This window comes from Myotis yumanensis, unplaced genomic scaffold (genome assembly GCF_028538775.1).
Source record: "Myotis yumanensis isolate MYYU_CA2020_CCGP unplaced genomic scaffold, mMyoYum1.0.hap1 SCAF_11, whole genome shotgun sequence".
NCBI classification, from domain to species: domain Eukaryota; kingdom Metazoa; phylum Chordata; class Mammalia; order Chiroptera; family Vespertilionidae; genus Myotis; species Myotis yumanensis.
In genome coordinates this window covers 51387084-51407415 of record NW_027223762.1, presented here as the reverse complement: position 1 = coordinate 51407415, position 20332 = coordinate 51387084, and the positions used below count along the sequence as shown (strand labels likewise).

At 45.5% G+C, this 20332-nt stretch overlaps 1 non-coding gene across 1 annotated transcript; it reads right to left on the bottom strand.

The window, feature by feature from the left end:
- Positions 1 to 9835: 9835 nt before the first annotated feature.
- On the bottom strand, positions 9836 to 10036 carry LOC139020216 (small nucleolar RNA SNORA74). Its single transcript, XR_011473229.1, has one exon. It is a non-coding gene; the product is annotated as a small nucleolar RNA SNORA74 (small nucleolar RNA).
- Between the last annotated feature and the right edge of the window lie 10296 nt (positions 10037 to 20332).

The window sequence follows — 20332 nt, the reverse complement described above, 5'->3', positions numbered from 1 at the left end:
ATGTGTGTCCTAGAGTGGACTCATCACCAAGACAGCCTTATGGGTTATAATAGCACATTAATTACATGGAATCAATTTTCTCATATTAAAACATGTATTCACATAATCATTTTAAATAGGTCACCATTTTAAGCCCTGTTGGCACTTGTCTGATGGCCTCTTCAAGTAGGGGCTCCGTGGGCTGTTGGGGGTGCAGGCTTTATGTGGGGTTCCATCCATCCCCTGCGGGCTGCTCAGTTGTCCTCGATGTGAGAAGGCAGTTGCTGCCCTGGGTGTGCCCTCTCTGCACAATGGAGACTCCCCACACGTGGCATCCTTTGTTCGTCTCAATAGGCCTGTAAGGTAGACAAAAGGGGACCAGGGCTTGTCCAAGTTTGCTCAGCAGCCCTCAGACACCAGGCTCTTCTCACCCCTGTGTGTCAGGAGGCCATGTGAGAGCAGGAGTTCAGGGGAGCCTGAGCATGTCCTACCATTGTTCTGTTTGTAAAACATGGTTTCTATTTTTGTTGTTGTTGTTGCTGCTGTTAGGTTTTTGAATATTTTTATCAGAGTAAAATATACACAATGAAATTTACCATTTTAACTATTTTTTTATGCACAACTCAGTGTAGGTTATTAAGTTCATAGTGCTGTGCAGCTGTCACCACCATCATCTTCATCAATGGTCCCATCTTCGCCAACTGAAACTCTGTCCCCACTAAACAGCTCCCATCCTCCTCCCCCACCCCTGGTCCCTTTCATCTTACCTCTGTCTCTATGACTGACATCTCCAGAGGCTTCATGTGAGTGGGGTCACACAGTATTTGTCTTTCTGTGTCTGGCTTGTTTCACTGAGCATCATGTCTTCAGGGTCCACCCAGGTTGCAGCAAGTGTCAGGATGTTCTTTCTTTTTTTATTTAACTGAATTTATTGGGGTGAGATTGGTTAATTATATAGCTTCCAGGTGCACGATTCTATAACACATCATCTGTATATTGTACTGTGGTCACCACCCCAAGTCAGGTCTCCTTCCATCACCATTTATCCTTGCTGGATCCTCTTCTACCAACACCTTTCCCTATGGTAATCTCCATCCTGCTATCTGTGTTTATGAGGTTTTTTTACTTTGCTTAATCTGTTTCCCTTTTTCATCCAGCCCCCCAACTTCCCTCCCCTTTGACAGCTGTCAATCTGCTCTCTGTATCTATGAGTCTGTTTCTGTTTTTTTATTAGTTTATTTTTTTGATTAGATCCCACATTTAAGTAAATCCTAAGATACTTGTATTTCTCTAACTGGCTTATTTCCCTTAGCACAATACTCACCAGCTCCATCCATGCTGCCCCAAAGGGAAAGATTTCTTTCACTTCATTCCTTTCTACAGCTGAGTATATTCCATTGTGTTAATGCACCACAGCTTTTATCCACTCCTCTGCTGATGGGCAGTTGGGCAGCTCCCAAATATTGGCTATGGTAAATAAGGCTGCAGTGAACATAGTGGAGCACGGATCTTTTTGAATCATTGTTTAGGTTTCTTCAGATATATTCCCAGGTTATCTTTACTCCATTGTACGTTCTTGTGTCTTTTGTCAATTATTAATTGATCATAAATGCATGGGTTTATTTCTGGACTTTTTATCCTGTTCCAAATGATCTATATGTCTGTTTTTATGGCAGTATCATGCAATATTTTATTACTATGGCCTTGTAGTATAGTTTGATACCAAGTAGTGTGATTCCTCCAACTTTGTTCTTTTTCAAGATTGCTGTATTTTGTTGTTGTTGTTGTTCCATATATATTTTTGAAATATTTTTGTTGCTCTGTGAACTCCACAATTGGTATCTTGATAGCGATAGTGTTTAATATATAGATCACTTTGGTTAGTATGGACACTGAACTGATAAAAATTCTTCTTATCCATGAACATAGTATATGATTTCACTTATTTGTATCTTCTTCAATCTTTCTTTCTTTTTCTTTCTTCTTCTTTTCTTTCTTTCTTTCTTTCTCTCTTTCTTTCTTTCTTTCTTTCTTTCTTTCTTTCTTTCTTTCTCTTTCTTTTTCTTTCCTCAATATCTTTCTTTCCTTTTTTGTTAATCCTCATTGGAGGATATTTTTTCATTGCTTTTTTAGAGAGTGGAAGTGAAGAAGGGAGGGAAGAGGAGAAGTAGGAAAGAGAGAGGGAGGGAGAGAGAACCAATGATGTGAGAGAAAGTTTGATTGGGATGGAAGCTGCTGCTGAGGTATGTACCCTTGACACACTATGGCGCCCTTGACCCTTCAGTGCATGGGCAGGCCCTCTGACCTTTGAGCCACACCCAACAGCTATTCATTTTCTTGCTTCAGTATCTTATAATTTTTTAAGAACAGGTCATTTAAGTCCTTGGTTAAATTTATTTTTAGCTATTTTATTTTTGTGGATGCAAAAACAATTGTAAATCAGATTGTCTTTTTAGTTTACCTTCCGATAGTTCATTATTGGTGTATAAAAATGCAACTGATTTCTGAATATTTACTTTGTATTTGAATTCATTGATCAGTTCTGGTAATTTTTTGGTGGAATCTTTTGGGCTCTCTATGTACAGTATTATGTCATCTGCAAATAATGACAGTTTTACTTCTTCATTTTCAATTCAAATGCTTTTTATTTCTTCTTTTTTTCTAACTGCTGTGGCTATTACTTCGAGTATTATGTTGAATAAGAGTGGTGAAAGTGGTAAGGTCTTGTTCCTGATCTTAAGGAAATCACTTTTACTTTTTGTCCATGTAGTATGATATTGGCTATAGATTTGTCATATAGGACATTTATTATGTTGAGGTATGTTCCCTCTATTCACACAATGCTGAGAGCTTTTATCATAAATGCGCACTGGATTTTGTCAAGTGCTTTTTCTGCATCTATTGATATGATCATGTAATTGTATTCCTTATTTTATTTAATCTGTGTCATTTTTATAGATTTTCAGATATTGTACCACTCTTGCATATCCCAGGAATAAATCCCACTTGATCATGGTGTTTGATCTTCCCAATGTATTGCTGGATCCAGTTTGCTAATATTTGTTGAGGATTTTAGCATCTATGTTCATAAGGGGTATAGGCCCATCATATTTTTTTTTTAGTGTCTCTATCTGATTTTGGAATTAGGATAAATACTGGCCTCATAAAATGATATTGTGAGTCTTCCCTTGTTTTGAATTTTTGAATAGTTTGAGAACAACAGATATTAGTTCTTCTTTGAATGTTTGGTAATATTCAACTATAAAGCCATTTGGTTCAGCATTTTCGTTTTTCAGGGTTTTTGTATCACTGCTTCAATTTTATTAGTTGCAGTAGATCCGTTCAGATTTTCTTTCTCTTCCTGATAGAGATTTGGAAGATTGTATATTTGTTGCAATTTATTCATTTTGTTCAGATTGTTCAATTTTGGCATACAGTTGTTTTTAACGTTTTCTTTTTTTTTTAAATATATTATATTAATTTTTTACAGAGAGGAAGGGAGAGAGATAGAGAGTTAGAAACATCGATGAGAGAGAAACATCGATCAGCTGCCTCCTGCACATCCCCTACTGGGGATGTGCCTGCAAACCAGGTACATGCCCTTGACCGGAATCGAACCCGGGACCTTTCAGTCTGCAGGCCGACGCTCTATCCACTGAGCCAAACCGGTTCCGGCTGTTTTTAACGTTTTCTTACAATCCTTTGTATTTCTGTGTAACCTGTTGTTACTTTCTTCTCTTTCATTTCTGATTTTATTAACTGGAATCCTCACTTTTGTTTTTCTTGATGAGTCTGAATAAAGTTTTGTCAATTGTGTTTTTTTATTATTTTGTTGTTGTTAATTATCACCAGAGGATATTTTTTCCAATTATTTTTTTTTGAGAGAATGGAAGGGATTAAGGGAAAGGAGGGGATGTAGGAAGAGAGGCAGAGAAAGAGAGAGAGAGAGAGAGAGAGAGAGAGAGAGAGAGAGAGAGAGAAATGTCAATTGGTTAATTGGTTCCCTCACTCCTGTGAGAGAGACACATCAATCGGTTCTCTTCTGCACATGCCCAAGAAGGGTCGGCAATTGAGCCTGCATGCCAGGTACATGCGCTTAACCAGGAATCGAACCACAACACATTGGTGTGTGGATGTTCTAACCATTGAATAACTCTCACTTCATTAATCTCATTTTTTTAGACTCTATTTTACTTATTTCTGCTCTGATCTTCAATATGTCCTTTGTTTTCATTCTGAACTGTTTGTTTTTCTCTTTTCTAGTTCTAAGTGTGAAGTTAGATTCTTTATTTGAGATTTTTCTTGTTTTTTGAGGTAGGCCTGTAATGATTTGAATTTTCTTCTTAGAACTACTTTTGCTGTGTCCCATAGATTTTGGGTTGTTGTGCTCTCATTTTCATTTGCTTCAAGTTATCTTTTGATTTCTTTTCTGATCTCATTATTAACCCATTTATTGTTTAGTTGCATGTTATTTAGCCTCAATGTCTTTATGTGTTTTACATTTTCTTTTTTATCTGATCAATAATATTCTATTGCAAATGTATGTAACATAAGATTTATAATGTTAACCACATTTAAGTATACAATTCATCTGCATTAAGTACCATAATGTTGTGAAGCTATCACCAATATCTATCTCCAGAAAGGTTTTCTTTGATTTTTTTTTGCTTCTTATTCTTTTTCTTTTCTTTTTTTATTGGATTTATTGAGGTGACAGGTTTTAGGTGTATACAATTATATAATATATCACTTGTATACCAGTTTTTTTTCTTCTGATTGATTTCTAGTTTTATATCATTGTGGTCAGAGATCATTTTTGATATGATTTCAATTTTTTAAATTTATTGAGAGATGTTTTGTGTTCTAACATGTGGTCTATCCTAAAAAATATTCCATGTGCATTTGAAAACAATGTATATTCTGCTGTTTTGGAGTGAAATGCTCTGCAGATACCAACTAAAAGGAATGTCATTTAAAGTCCTAGTTTCTTTTTAGATTTTCCATCTGGGATATCTATCCATTGATGTCAATGGGGTATTATGATCCCCTCCTATGCCTGGATAGCTGTCAATGTCTCCCTTTATGTCCATCAAGATTTGCTTTATATATTTAGGTGCTCCTATGTTGGGTACATAAATGTTTACAGGGGTTATGTCCCCTTGTTGGATTGCTCCCTTTATCATGATGTAGGGTCCTTCTTTGTCTCTTAAGATAGCCTTTGTAAGTCTATTTTGTCACACACAGGTATTGCTACCCCAGCTTTTTTTTTAATTCTCTTTTGCATAAAATGTATTTTTTTATCCCTTTTAGTCTGTATATCTCTTTCTGAGGTTGGTCTTATTTTTCTATCCATTCAGCTACCATGTTTTTTGTTTGGAGCATTCACATTTAAAATGATTATTGATAAGTATGTATATTTTTCCATTCTATTCTTTTAACTATGGTCCTCTTTTTTCTCCTTCTTGACCCTTTAACTGTTCTTTAATATGAGTTTGGTGGTAAGGAACTTCTTTAGCTTTTGGTTGTCTGGAAAGCTCTTTATTTCTCTGTCAATTTTAAATGAAAGACTTGCTGGGTAGAGTCTTGGTTGTAGTTCCCTCCTTTACATCGCACTGAATATTTTCTGCCAATCCAACTGACTAAAACGTTTCTATTGAGAAATGTGCTGGTAGTCTTATGGGAGCTCCCTTGTAGGTAACTAACAGCCTTTCTCTTACTGCTTTTTCTCTTTATTTTTAAACTTTGCCATTTTAATTATGATGTGTTTTGGCGTGGCCATTTTTGGGTTCATCTTACTTGGGACTCACTGTCCCTCCTGGACTTGTCTTTTTCCTTCACCAAGTTTGGGAAGTTTCAGTCATTATTTCTTTTAATAGGCTCTCAATCCATTGCTCGCTCTTTTCTCCTTCTTGTACTCGTTTGATGCAATTCATGTTGCTAGGATTCATTTTGTCCCAAAAATCCCTTAAATTGTCTTAATTTTTAATTTTTTTTCTTTTTGCTTCTCTGATTGTCTTCTGCTACTTTGTCTTCCAAACAGATTCAATCCTCTACTTCATTCAGTTGCCCATGTTTTCTAGTGTACCATTCATTTCAGACATTGTATCCTTTATTTCTAACTTATTTTTTATGGCTTATATGTTCTTTTTCATGCTTACTATCTCTTTATTGAAGTTCTTATTGATTTCATCTATTCTTCCTCTAGGTGCATTTAGGATCTTTATAAGCATTTTTTTTTTTTAAATCTGTATCTAGTAGTATACTTGCCTCTATTTCACTAAATTATTTTTTGAAGGTGTCTGATGTACTTTAATGGGGGCATTTTTCTTTGTTTACCCCTTTTGGATGTCTCGGTGTATACATTTCTATGTATTAGACTATTAGACACCCAATGTTGGTAGTGTGGCCTTATGTAGTAGGTGTCTTGAGGGACCTAATGGCACAGTCTTCTTTTTTCCAGAGCTGTGTGTTCCAAGAATGTCCCTTGTGTGTGTTATATGGGCTCTCCTTGTTGTAGTTGAGTCTATATTGCATGCTCCCAACACCATGCCCTGTCCCTTCAAAGGGGGGTTCCTTGTTCCCTGCACATTCACCTCCCTGGAGGGTTCCCTGTCTCCAATGCCTTGCTCCCTCCAAGGAGGGTGTCATCTCCACTCTACCTTTTCCCATCAAAGGATTCCCTGACCCCCTGCGTATTCCCCTCCATGGAGGGTTCCCTGTCCTCCATGCCTTGCTCTTGCCATGGATAGGCCATTTCTCCCCTTCCTTGCTCCTTCAAAGGGAGGATTTCTATCCCCCTAACCATTCCCCTCCAAGGAGAGTCCTCTACCCCATCTGCAGTGTCCCTCTGTGGATGGTCCCCTCTCCTCACTTTCTGGAGGGTGCCCCCTGCCATGTCCCCTCAAAGGGAAGGGCTCCTTGTACCCATGCCCATTCCTCTCCATTGAGGGTCCCCTGTGTCCAGCTCATGGAGGCTGCCCCCTCCCTCCTTCCCTGTCCCCTCAAAGGGGGAGCCATGTATGCCTGTCCATTCACCACCATGGAGAGTCCCCTACCTCCCCTACTGATTCCTCTCAAAGGAGGGTGGAACTGGGAGGGGAAAAAGAGGACCCTCCAGAAAAAGGAATGGCAGGGGTACAAGGAATATCTCAAAGGGGTGGTTCCCTCTCTCCCTACCCAATGTCCTCCATGGAAAGTCCCTTTCACCCCCTCCCTTTATGTCCATCAAGATTTGCTTTATATATTTAGGTGCTCCTATGTTGGGTACATAAATGTTTACAGGGGTTATGTCCTCTTGTTGGATTGCTCCCTTTATCATTATGTAGGGTCCTTCTTTGTCTCTTAAGATAGCCTTTGTAAGTCTATTTTGTCACACACAGGTATTGCTACCCCAGATTTTTTTTTCTCTTTTGCATAAAATATATATTTTTATCCCTTTTAGTCTGTATATCTCTTTCTGAGGTTGGTCTTATTTTTCTATCCATTCAGCAACCATGTTTTTTGTTTGGAGCATTCACATTTAAAATGATTATTGATAAGTATGTATATTTTTCCATTCTATTCTTTTAACTATGGTCCTCTTTTTTCTCCTTCTTGACCCTTTAACAGTTCTTTAATATGAGTTTGGTGGTAAGGAACTTCTTTAGCTTTTGGTTGTCTGGAAAGCTCTTTATTTCTCTGTCAATTTTAAATGAAAGACTTGCTGGGTAGAGTCTTGGTTGTAGTTCCCTCCTTTACATCGCACTGAATATTTTCTGCCAATCCATCTGACTAAAATGTTTCTATTGAGAAATGTGCTGGTAGTCTTATGGGAGCTCCCTTGTAGGTAACTAACAGCCTTTCTCTTACTGCTTTTTCTCTTTATTTTTAAACTTTGCCATTTTAATTATGATGTGTTTTGGCGTGGCCATTTTTGGGTTCATCTTACTTGGGACTCACTGTCCCTCCTGGACTTGTCTTTTTCCTTCACCAGGTTTGGGAAGTTTCAGTCATTATTTCTTTTAATAGGCTCTCGATCCATTGCTCGCTCTTTTCTCCTTCTTGTACTCATTTGATTCAATTCATGTTGCTAGGATTCATTTTGTCCCAAAGAGCCCTTAAATAGTCTTCATTTTTAATTTTTTTTCTTTTTGCTTCTCTGATTGTCTTCTGCTACTTTGTCTTCCAAACAGATTCAATCCTCTACTTCATTCAGTTGCCCATGTTTTCTAGTGTACCATTCATGTCAGACATTGTAACCTTTATTTTAACTTAATTTTTATGGCTTATATGTTCTTTTTCATGCTTACTATCTCTTTATTGAAGTTCTTATTGATTTCATCTATTCTTCCTCTAGGTTCATTTAGGATCTTTATAAGCATTTTTTTTTTAAATCTGTATCTAGTAGTATACTTGCCTCTATTTCACTAAATTATTTTTTGAAGGTGTCTGATGTACTTTAATGGGGGCATTTTTCTTTGTCTACCCATTTTGGATGTCTCGGTGTATACATTTCAATGTATTAGACTATTAGACACCCAATGTTGGTAGTGTGGCCTTATGTAGTAGGTGTCCTGAGGGACCTAATGGCACAGTCTTTTTTCCAGAGCTGAGTGTTCCAAGAATGTCCCTTGTGTGTGTTACATGGGCTCTCCTGTTGTAGTTGAGTCTATATTGCTATTGGCCTATTTATGTACGTGGTTGACTTTCCAGGTGGCTGACTGTGAGGATCACCCCTGACCACATTGAATGAGCTGCTGCACAGGTGCTGACCTCATGGAGCAGAATTCGCCTCAGCAGGTTCTGATGTCCTGTAAGATCTCCCTTTGGATATGCCGCTTGTGAAGCTAACTGGATCATGCTCGGATGTCATCTGCAGTTGGCCCCTGTGTGGGTTGTCCTGGATGCAAATGAGAGAGACTCTGGTGCTGGCCAATGTCAGATGCTTCCTGTGACTGGCCTTGTGAACTCTATTTAGAGCTGCAAACAATTCACAGTGTGTGGCTGCCTCTGCTGGTTCAGAATGAGAGCAGTAAGGTGCAAGCAGTGCACCAAGGCTGCCTTTTACTTCCACTGGGCTGGCAGATGGACAGCAAAAGTCCCAAGGGGCCCCTGTGTTCTGCCTCTGCCCACCTCCACGTGTGGGTGCCTGTTAGTCTCGGTCACTCAAAGAGCCTCTGGAGGGACTCAAGTTGCAGGAGGTAGTTTCTCAGTGAGTCCCCAGGTAGGGGCGAGCGGTGGTCACCAGATAGATACAGGTTTAAACTTGGTGACTGTGCAGGGACTGAGGCCACTCAGCAAATGCCCCATGGTATACTTGGTCTAGCTGCCCCCTACTGGGTCCTCACACACCTTTGAGCAGTGGACAAGAGCCTCAGACCTGGCTTTCTTGTAAGAGTAGAATTAAAAGGTCCAAACAGTCCTCATGGCAGTACTTAGGGTGTCGGGCATGTATACTCTGACATCATCCATGTGAGCTCAAGGGCTTTGCAGAGGGTCTGTGGGTTGTCAGAGGCCATGGAGGTACTTCCTGCTGTGGACTATACATGGTCCCCTGGGATGCAGCTGGAGAGTGAGAGCATGGCGAGGTCTTGCAGCTCTGACCCGGTCACTATTTCCCACACAGGTTAGTCCCCTCCTGTGTGCCTGATCCCAGCAGATGCGACCCTCCATTTCCATCCTCAGATAACTGCAATTCTCTTCAGATGTCTGACCAGATGCATGCTCACTGGCAGCCTGTGCAGCACCAACCCTGCCTTCTTTCCTCAAGGCTGGGTGAGCCAGGCTGGCTGGGGTGCAGGGAAGGGCAGATAAAGGTCCCTTGGGTGGGTTGAAATGCTATTAGAACCATTAAGATTTTTTAAAATGCTTTTTTTTTTCTGTCTGCTCCTTCACTAGAACAAAGCAACCAAAGTGATACTTAGCTCACTCTCATGGAAGCACAGTTCTTCCCTCCACCAGTGCCACACGTCACCAGAGCAGTGAAGGGGCAACTGGAGGAAGAAGACAGGGCATTCCTCCCCAGCAGCGTAACACCCTCACAGGCATGATGCTGTCTGGAGAGCTGACCCCTGCTGGAGCGCTTAAGGCTTTTAGGCACAGAGTGTACTGATCTGATATATATTTTTTAAAGATCACTCTGATTTGCATTTTTATTTTTATTAAAAATTCTTTTACATATTTATTTTTTTTCAATTAGAGATGACATTCAATATTAGTTTCAAGTGTATATAATAGTGGTTTGACATGAATATAACATATAGAGTGATCCCCTGATAAGTATAGCATGGGGGATCATTTAAAAGGGTATTAATCCAATGCATGAGGGCTCTACCCTCATAACCTAATCGACCTCAATAGACCCACCTTTTATTTATTTTTAATCAAACTTATTTGGGTGACATTCACTAATAAAATTGCATAGGTCAGGTGTGCAATTCTATAATGCATCATCAGTATATTGCACTGTGTGCTCACTGCCTTCAAGTCAAGTCTCCTTCCATCACCATTAATCGCCCCTATGCCCTCTTCTTCCTCCTCCCACCCCTCACCCACCAAACCTATCCACCACTCCAAACACACAACCCCCACCTGCCACCCCACACCCACAACCCCAGCACTCATCTGCCATCCCACATACCCACTACTACCCATCACCCCCATACCCTGCTTACCCCCTACTCCCATCCCCAACCTGCCACCCCACATCACCCAGCCCCACCCATCACCCCTACCCCCCATCCACCAGCCCACACACTCCACTACTACCCCTCACCCCCATCCCCCACATCCCCCCTACCTCCACCCCTCACCCACCACTCCACATCCCACACCCCCCACCCACCAGCCCCCACCAACCCCCACCCACCAGCCCCCACCCCCCACCCCCCACACTTCACCCCCCACCCCCCACCCCCCACCCCCCACACTCTACCCCCCACGTCCCACCCCCCACACTCCCCCCCACCCCCCACCCCCCAACCCCCTTCCCCTGCTTGTGATTTGACATTTGAAATGATATTTGAGATGTGTCTTGAGGGCTCAGGTAGGATTTAGACAGATGAAGAGGGTGAGAATGTGCTTCAGGTACAGACAGTGGCCACAGCCTGGAGGCAGGAGAGATGAACAATGGGCAGACCAGAGCATATGCCCCTCAGATGCCTGTGAGTGAGGGGTCAGGACAGGGAAAGAGAAGACCCTCCATGGAGGGAAAAGGCAGAGGGGAAAGGGGACCAACCACAGAGTGGTCAGAGCAGGGGAGACAGTGGCCCCTCCATGGGAAGGCAGGGCAGGGGGACAGGGCACCATGAGAGGGGTGGGCAGTCAGGACAGGAGACCTTGGGAAGGGGCAGGGATGCAGAAGAGTGGTTAGGGGACTTTCCATTGAAGCAACAGAACAGGGAAAAGTAAGACCTCCCCCCTAACTGGTTTGGCTCAGTGGATAGAGCGTCAGCCTGTGGACTCAAGGGTCCCGGGTTCGATTCTGATCAAGGGCATGTACCTTGATTGCGTGCACATCCCCAGTAGGGAGTGTGCAGGAGGCAGCTGATGGGTGCTTCTCTCTCATCGATTTTTCTAACTCTCTATCCCTCTCCCTTCCTCTCTGTAAAAAATCAATAAAATATATTTTAAAAAATAGAAATCATCATTCTCGCCAAAACCGATTTGTCTCAGTGGATAGAGCCTCGGCCTACGAACTGAAAGGTCCCAGGTTCGATTCCAGTCAAGGGCATATACCTGGGTTACAAGCAAATCCCCAGTAGGAGATGTGCAGGAGGCAGCTGGTCGATGTTTCTCTCTCATCGATGTTTCTAACTCTCTATCTCCCTCTCCCTTCCTCTCTGTAAAAAATCAATTAAATATATTTTTAAAAAAACAAGAAATAAAAAAAATAAAAATTATCATTCTCCCCTTAAAAAAAAAAAAAAGAAGACCCTTCGTGGCTGTGCCAGGGCATGGGGGACAGTGGACCCTTCTCGGTAAGGACAGGGGACCATCCATGGAGGGGTCAGTGTCCCCACCTCCTGTCCCTTTTGCCCTGGCCCTCCTGCCCTGTCCCATCCATGGATGGGCCCCTGTCCTACCAAGCAGGGTCCTCTGTCCTCCCTGCCCAGACACAGCCACGAAGGGTCTTCTTTTTCCCTGCCCTGTTGCTTCAATGGAGAGTCCCCTTTCCACACTGCCCTGTGGGGACAGAGCCGGGGGAGAGGGACCCTCCATGGAGTGGGGAGAGCAGACCTTCTGTGGAGGGACAAGCAGAGGGAAAGGGGACTCTTCAAGGAGGAAATGGGCAGAGGGATAGGGATCCCCCCTTTTGAGGGGGCAAGGAAAGGGTGAAATGGACTGTCCATGGCAGGAGCAAGACATGGAGGACAGGGAGCCATCCATGGAGGGGAAAGTGCAGGGGGACAGGACACCCCTGTCATGGTCCCCCTTGGCACCCCTTCTCTGCCCCTTCAAATGGGGGTTCTTTGTCCCCTGCCCATTCTCCTTGGATGGTCCCCTGTTTCCTCTGCTCTGTCCCGTGCATGGAGGGTCCCTGTGCTCCCTGCACTGCTCCCTCCATGGAGAATCCCTTGTTCACCCTTTCCTGACCCCTCAAAAGGTGGGGTTCCCTACCCCCCTGCTCATTTTCCTCCACAGGCAGAGGAAATGCCCTGCCCATTCCCCTCCATGAAGAGTCCCCTTTCTCCCTTGCCCTAACTCTCCATGGAGGGTGTCTCTCCTCCCTTCTCATTTCCCTCCATGGAGGGTGTTCTCTCAACCCTTCCCTTTCCTTTCCATTGAGATCAATGGGCAGGGCTACCAGGAACCTCCCCTATGATGGGCAGGACAGAGATGAAGGGGGTTCCCTGCATGGAATGAGGACAGGGGTCCCACCTTGTAAGGACAGGGCCCGGGGGAAAGGAGACCCTCCATGAAAGGGACAAGGAGGGGAGACAGAGGACATTCCATGGTGGTGAATGAGCAGGTGAACAAGGAACCCCTCACCTTTGAAGGGACATGGGGTAAGAGCAGGGGGATAGGGAATCTCTTCTTTGAGGGGATCTTTGTATCCCTGCCCATTTCCCTCTCTGGAAAGAGTACCCTTTCTCCCTTGCCCTGACCCTCCCCTGCCCTGTCACCACAAAGTTGGATTCCCTATCCCCCAGCCCATTCCCCTCCATGGAAGGAACCTGTCCCCACTCCATGGAGCATGCTCCCAACACCATGCCCTGTCCCTTCAAAGGGGGGTTCCTTGTTCCCTGCCCACTCACCTCCATGGAGGGTCCCTTGTCTCCAATGCCTTGCTCCCTCCAAGGAGGGTGTCATCTCCACTCTGTCCTTTCCCCTCAAAGGAGGATTCCCTGACCCCCTGCGTATTCCCCTCCATGGAGGGTTCCCTGTCCTCCATGCCTTGCTCTTGCCATGGATAGGCCATTTCTCCCCTTCCTTGCCCCTTCAAAGGGAGGATTTCTATCCCCCTAACCATTCCCCTCCATGGAGAGTCCTCTACCCCATCTGCCCTGTCCCTCTGTGGACGGTCCCCTCTCCTCACTTCCTGGAGGGTGCCCCCTGCCCCTACATGTCCCCTCAAAGGGAAGGGCTCCTTGTACCCATGCCCATTCCTCTCCCTGGAGGACCTCCTCTCCCCCTCCCCTTTCCCTCCATTGTGGGTCCCCTGTGTCCAGCTCATGGAGGCTGCCCCCTCCCTCCTTCCTTGTCCCCTCAAAGGGGGAGCCATTGTATGCCTGTCCATTCACCACCATGGAGAGTCCCCTACCTCCCCTACTGATTCCTCTCAAAGGAGGGTGGAACTGGGAGGGGAAAAAGAGGACCCTCCAGAAAAAGGAATGGCAGGGGTACAAGGAATATCTCAAAGGGGTGGTTCCCTCTCTCCCTACCCAATGTCCTCCATGGAAAGTCCCTTTCACCCCCCCCCCCGCCCCCCACAGCCTGCCCTGTCCCACTGTGGAGGGACCCCTGTCCTCACTCCATGTAGGGTGCCTCCTCTCTCTTGTCCTTCCCTGTAAGGGCAGGTTCCCTATCCCCTTGCCCATTCCCCTTTATGGAGAGTCCTCTCCCCCATCCCCCACCTGCCCTGTCCCCTCAAAGAGAGGCGGTTCCTTGAATGCTGCCTATTCTTCTCTCTGGAGTGTCCCTTTCCCTCCTCCCTTTCTCCTCCCTGGTGGGTCCCCTCTCTCCCCCCTCATGGAGGTGACCCTCTTTCCTGTACTGTCAACTCAAACGGGGGGGTTCATTGTATGCCTGCTCATACAACACCATGGAGATTCCCTTATCTCCCTGGTCTATCCAGTCAAGGGGATGGGGGGGATTCCCAATCCCCCTACTGACTCCCTCCATGAAGTATGCCCTGTCTCCCCTCCATGATGTCTCCATGGAGTGTTCTTTGACCCCATTCCATGGAGGATTCCCCTCCATCATACTCTGTACCTCAAAGGGGGGTTTCCTTGTACCCCTGCCCATTCATCTTGATAGGGGTCCATTTTCCCACTCCCCTGTGCCCTCCATGGACGGTTCCCTATGCCCCAGCACTTCCCCTCCAAAAATGTTCCCCTCTCCTTCCTGCCCTGCCCTCTCCATGGTGGGTCCCCTCTCCTCCCTGCCCTGCCCCTTCCATGGAGGGTTCCCTCTCCTCTCTGATCCATCCCATCCATGAAGGGTCCTCATTCCTCCTTGCCCCTTCCATAGAGGGTTCCCTGCCCGCCCTGCCCTACCCCATCCATGAAGGGTCCACTCTCCTCCCTGCCCTGCCCCCTCCATGAAGGGTCCCCTCTCTCCCTGACCTGTCCCCTCCATGGAAGTTTCCTATCCCCATGCCCTGCCCTGCCCCTTCAATTGAGGTTCCCCTCTCTTCCCTGCCCCATCCATGGAGGGTCCCCTCTCCTCCCTGCCCCCTTCATGGAGAGTTCCCTCCCCTCCCTGCCCTAACCCCTCCATGAAGTGTCCCCTCTTCTCTCTGCCCTGCCCCCTCCATTGAGGGTCCACTCTCCTCCCAGCCCCCTCCATGGAGGGTTCCCTCTCTTCCCTACCCTCTCCCCTTCATGGAGGGTTTCCTCCCCTCCATGCCCTACCCCACCCATGAAGGGTCCCCTCTCCCCCTTCCCTTCCCCTTCCATGGAGGGTAGCCTCTCCTCTCTGCCCAGCCCCCTCCATAGAGGATCCCTTCTCCCCCAACCCTGTCTTCTCCATGGAATGTCCCCTCTCCTCCTTGACCTCTCCCCTTCATGGAGGATCCCCTCTCTTCCCTGCCCTCTCTCCTCCATGGAGGTTTCACTGCCCTCCCTACCCTGCCCCCTCATTGGAGGGTCCCCTGTCTGCCCATCCTGTCCCCTCCATGGAGGGTCCTCTCTCTCCCTACCCTGCCCCCTCCATCCCCTCCATGGAGGGATCCCTGCCCCCCTCCCCGGTCCTGACTCTCCATGAAGGGTCCCTTCCCCTCCCTGACCCAGCTCTCCATGGAGCGTCCCCTATCTTCCCTTCCGTTCCCCCTCCATGGAGGTTTCCCTCTCCTCCTTGCCAGTCCCCTCCATGGAGGGTCCCCTCTCTTCCCTGACCTGTCCCCTCCATGGAGGGTCCCCTCTCTTCCCTGACCTGCCCCCTCCATGGAGAGCCCCCTCTCCTCTCGTCCCCCCTCCATGGAGGGTCCCCTCTCCTCCCTGACCTGTCTCCTCCATGGAGGGTCCCCTCTCCCCCCTGCACTTCCTCCTCCATGGAAGGTCCCCTGCCCCCTATCCTGTCCCCTCCATGGAGGGCTCCCTGCCCCCCCCATCCGGACTCTCCATGGAGGGTCCCCTCCCCTTCCTGACCCACCCCTCCAAGGAGGGTCCCCTATCTTCCCTTCTCTTCCCCTCCATGGAGGTTCCCCTCTCCTCCCTGCCCTCTCCCCTCCATGTAGGGTCCCCTCTCCTCCCTGACCTGTCCCCTCCATGGAGAGTCCCCTATCTTCCCTGCCCCCTCCATTGAGGGTCCCTTCTCCTTCAACCCTGTCTTCTCCATGGACGGTTCCCTATTCCCCTGACCTGCCTCCTCCATGGAGGGTCCCCAATCCTCCCTGCCTTCTCCCCTCCATGGAGAGTCCCCTCTCCTCCCTGCCTACTTCCTCCATGGAGGGTCCCCTCTCCTCCCTGCCTACTCCCTCCATGGAGGGTCCCCTCTCCTCCCTGCCTACTCCCTCCATGGAGGGTCCCCTCTCCTCCCTGCCTACTCCCTCCATGGAGGATCCCCTCTCCTCCCTGCCTACTCCCTCCATGGAGGGTCCCCTCTCCTCCCTGTCTACTCCCTCCATGGAGGGTCCCCTCTCCTCCCTGTCTACTCCCTCCATGGAGGGTCCCCTCTCCTCCCTGCCCTCTCTCCTCCATGGAGGTTTCCCTATCCCCTTATTTTGTCCCCTCCATGGAGGGTCTTCTCTCCCCTTACCCTGGCCCCTCCATGGAGGGCTCCTTGCCTCCCCCCCCTCCCCCCTGGACCCTCCATGGAGGGTCCCCTGTCCTCCCTGCCCTGCCCCTTCCATGGAGGGTTCACTGTTTCCCCTGCTCTGCCCCTCCATGGAAAGTCCCCTCCCCCTCTGCCCTGTCCCCTCCATGCAGGGTCTTCTGTTTCCCTGCCCTGTCCCATCACTCACAGGCTCTGAGAGGCATGTGCTCTGGTCCCCAGTGTTCATCTGTCCTGCTCCAGGCCGTGTCCATTGTCTGTACCTGAAGCACATCTCACCGTCTTCATCTGCCTAAATCCTGCCTGGCTCTCAGGACACATGTCAAATATCATTTCAAATGTCAAATCACCGAGTGATCTTTAAAAAATATAAATCAGGTCCCCCTGTTCTTGTGCCTAAAAGCCTTCCTGCTGTGACAGCATTTCCAACCCACCCTCTATCTGCCCGCCCAACCGCCCTCTCCTGCCTGCCCTCTCCTGCACCAGCCTGGCTCTCCCTGCCCTGGAGGTACTTGCTGTCCCTTGGGTGGTGGCTTCCTGAGTTCTCCCTGTGGTGAGCTCTGTCTCAATAGCCAAGTCTGAGTTAAATATGACAAGATCTTGGGGAGCCCTTCCCTAAGTCTCACACTGAAGAGGCCTCAACCAGGTGTGTGGGGTATAAGCTGGCAGCAGGTCACAGAGCTGACAGGTCACAATGGTGAGACAGGTCATAGAGGTAACCTGGCAACCACTGGAGGTCAGCCAGGTGGGCCAAGGTAACCAGGGGTTCTTGTGTGGTTGTTTTAAATCCCTGAATGAACATTTATTCAGCACCAACCAACCCCAGACCCTCTACAGAATGTACAGAAAGTCATAAAGATAAATACTTTATATACATTACTAGAGGCCCAGTGCATGGAAGTCTTGCACTGGGTGTGGGGCTGTTTTTCTTCCTGTCCTGTGCCCTCTTGCAGTCCAGAAACCTTGGGGGTTGTGGGCTTGTCTGCCTGCCGGCTTAGGCTCGATTCCCCAGGCCTAAGCCAGCACTCAGACCTCCCTCTCACAGTCCAGCGCTCTCTGAGTCCAGGATCCCTCACTCTTTACTGCCTATCTGCCAAGGAGGTGGAAGATGCTCCCTCCACCACAGCTGCACTTGAAAGCCATGAGCCTGGCTTCTGGCTGAACAGGAGCTGAGCAGGGGGTGGTGTGCTGCTCAGCCAGAAGCTGGCTTGTCGTTCCTTAGCGCTGGCCCTGCTTCCCACCCACTTGTGAGGGGGTGGGCAATCAGGGTCTGGTGGCTGGCCAAGGGAGGGACAGTGGGAGGTTGAGGCACCATGGTCACACCCCTGTCCCGTCTTTGAATAAGTACCGGAACCAAGCCACCCCCATCATCTGGCTGCATCTGAAGAAGTCAGGGCAGCACCTGGACTGGCCCTGCCACCCCCTCACCCCCATCCCCCGGCCCACTGGTGGTTCAGGAAGGTTGTTCTTGCCTCGGCCCTTGCAGACCTGGCTTCTTCCAGAAGGTCGTCCAGAAGGATGTCCAGAAGGACGTTCGGCTGTGTGGTCTAATTAGCATATTAGCTCTTTATTATATAGGATTGCCTTTTATTACAAAGCTTAGTTTTTTATTTAGGAATTTAATCCTAATAGATTGATTTTTTTGAAGTGTTTCCAGTTAGAGATTATGTTTATCATAGAGAAACAACTGTCCACAGCACCATTTTCTTACATCTTACTCTTTATTTTAGAGTCTTGTACTATACACCTAGTATGTATCAATATGCAAGCATGCCTGAGATTCACTGTGTGTCTTTGTGTTGGTAAAATTATTTGTTTGTCATTGCACCGATACTTTGCTTATTAATTATTCTAGGTGCAGTATTTCCTCTCAGAGCAGTCTCGCCTCTTGGTCCTCCATCTAACATTTAGAATAAGCTTAGTAGGCTCCATTAATTATAATAATATTAATAATAGTAATAATAATAATATTAGTAATAATAACTTTTGAACATTTTAAATCATGAATTAAAATGGGAAATTTACATCAATACAATATAGTCTTCCCATATATAAGTACCTTTATTGCTCCATTTATTTTATTTTATTTTTTTAGAAATCAGGGACACCTTTTATAAGATTTATTTCTGACTATATTTTTCTTCTTAAATTATATCAATTAAAAATATTTTCTAACACTTATATGTGATTATGTAAGAATGTCGATTGATTTTGTTTGTATACATATGTACCCAAACATCATTGCCACGTTTTCTTATTACTTCTAATGAATTGTCTTCTGGCTCTTAGTTTTTCCTTTGCAGACAATTAGATCTCTACAGGGACAATGAATCAAACAAGTTGTTTTTTGTTGTTTTTTTTCTGCTGCTTAAGGCCACCAGTACAGTAAACAGAATCAATGATACCAGATGTAAATATATCATATCTTTTTAAAAAAAATTTATTGTCATTGCTCTGGAGAATATTTGTTCTATTTCTTTTCCTTTTTAAATACACATTATCACACTAATGATATATTTTTCTACACCTGATTTTCTATCATATATTTGGATCAACATCTATCAACTTATTTTTTTATTTGCAATTTTGAACTACTTTCTCTACTTACTTTTATTTAACTTTTGGGGGGATAGTTGTTTGATTACCTTTATTTCTTTTTGTTTCCTTCTAACATTGACTATTGACTGTTTTGCTGTTGCTTTTCTCTTTTACATTATTTTTTTATTGTTAACCCTTAAATTGAGATGGTGCAATATTTTTTAAATCCTGACCTAAGTATGTTTTTTTTTAATTCAGTTTTAGAGAGAGAGGAAGGGAACGAGAGAGAGAGAGAGAGAGAGAAATTGGCTGCCTCCCATACATGCCCTAACCAGGAAACTAACAGACAACCTAGATTTGTGCTCCGACAAGGAATCTAACTGGCTACCCTTTGGTGTATGGGATGAAACTCCAACCAACTGAGAGACCCAGCCAGGGTGAGATACCACATTAAAAATCTAAGTTTACCCATTATTTTCATCTAACTTCCAAACAATTCCAGGGCTTTAGAATGTTTAACATATTACCATTCCTCTAATGGAATGAATGCTATTATTTTCTCTATTTACGCTTAGTCTTTTTCTATTTCTACTATGGATAAACACATATTGATGTGTAAACCTTTATACATTTCCATATTGACTTAAAAATTGTCTCCCCGCTGTATTTTTTTTTTCAAATTAAATGCCAATTTTTTAGAGAACTTCATTCTACCCTGTTTGTTTCTTAAATTTCTACCTTCTTTATTTACCTTGTGATTTCTATTACTCATTAAGTGTATTTTTCAATTTGTTCTTTATTCACCTCTGTTTAATTTTGTTTGTTCATTTTTTTCATTCACTGATTTTATTTTTTTATCTCTAGGAAATCTATTCATGACTTTATTTTTTTTAAATATATTTTATTGATTTTTTACAGAGAGGAAGGTAGAGGGATAGAGAGTTAGAAACATCGATGAGAGAGAAACATTGACCAGCTGCCTCCTGCACACCCCCCACTGGGGATGTGCCCGCAAGCAAGGTACATGCCTTTGCCTGGAATTGAACTCGGGACCCTTTAGTCTGCAGGCCGATGCTGTATCCACTGAGCCAAACCTGACAGGGCCATTACTTTATTTTTAATAGCTTCAGACATTGTCTTATTGCTTCTTGGTTTTTGAATACATTTTCAATCTCATAGTTTTTTTATTTTCAAATGTATATAAATCATTACTTGATATTTCAAAATTAACAGGGTTTAGAGGATTTCTTCTTTTTTTATATATTTTATTGATTTTTTACAGAGAGGAAGGGAGAGAGATAGAGAGTTAGAAACATCGATGAGAGAGAAACATCGATCAGCTGCCTCCTGCACACCCCCCACTGGGGATGTGCCCGCAACCCACGTACATGCCCTTGACTGG